The following is a 799-nucleotide window of genomic DNA, read 5'->3' as shown; positions in this document are numbered from 1 at the left end:
GGCGGGAGCGGCGGCAGGAAAGGGGCGGCCGCGGCCCCCGGGGCTCCCTGACGCACGGAGGTGGGGTGGGCTGGGGACCCCCGGTGCTGCGGGGTGAACCCCCCACCCCCTGTAGCCCCATCCCCTTCTTGGCACCTCAGAATTGCACCCCAAGACCCTCCCAAGGGGTCTGGGTGAATCCCCCACCCCATGTACCCCCATCCACTCCTTGCCCCTGGGCACAGCACCTCACAATTGCACCCCAAGATCCTTCCAGGGGTCTGGGTGAACCCCCCACCCCGTGTACCCCCATCTCCTTCTTGGCACCTCGCAATTGCACCCCAAGACCTTCCCAAGGGTCGGGGTGAACCCCCCATCCCCTCCTTGCCTGTGGGCACAACACAATTGCACCCCAACAGCCCCCCAAAGATCGGGGTGAATCCCCCACCTCCTGTACCCCCATTCCCTTCTTGGCACCTCACAATTGCTCCCCAACACCCTCCCAAAGATCGGGGTGAATTCCCACCCTTTGTACCCCCACCCACTCCTTGCCCTGGGCACAATTGCCCCCCAACACCCTCCCAAAGGTCGGGGCACCCCGAATCCCCTCCTTTTCCCCTCGAGGGGTGAGGATGGGGGTGCAGCCCCAGCACCGAGCTCCCGGCCCCGCCCCCCCCGAGCCCTCCCTGCCCTGCGCTCCTCAGATAACGCTGGCACCGCTGATAACGGACGGGCTGCACCCACCGGGGCAGTGCCCGCAGCGTCCCCGTGCCAGGACGGGGGTCCCCGTTTGGAGGGGGCTGTGCTGGGGGGGTTCCCG

General features: G+C 67.6%; 1 protein-coding gene across 1 annotated transcript in view; it reads left to right on the top strand.

The window, feature by feature from the left end:
• The window catches only part of FMNL3 (formin like 3), a 15,411-nt gene that overhangs the window by 594 nt on the left and 14,018 nt on the right, over positions 1 to 799 (top strand). The window lies entirely within an intron of this gene.

Source organism: Geospiza fortis, unplaced genomic scaffold, assembly GCF_000277835.1.
Source record: "Geospiza fortis unplaced genomic scaffold, GeoFor_1.0 scaffold599, whole genome shotgun sequence".
In the NCBI taxonomy this organism is placed as follows: domain Eukaryota; kingdom Metazoa; phylum Chordata; class Aves; order Passeriformes; family Thraupidae; genus Geospiza; species Geospiza fortis.
The sequence above is the reverse complement of the archived record's forward strand: the minus strand, read 5'-3'. Positions and strand labels throughout refer to the sequence as shown.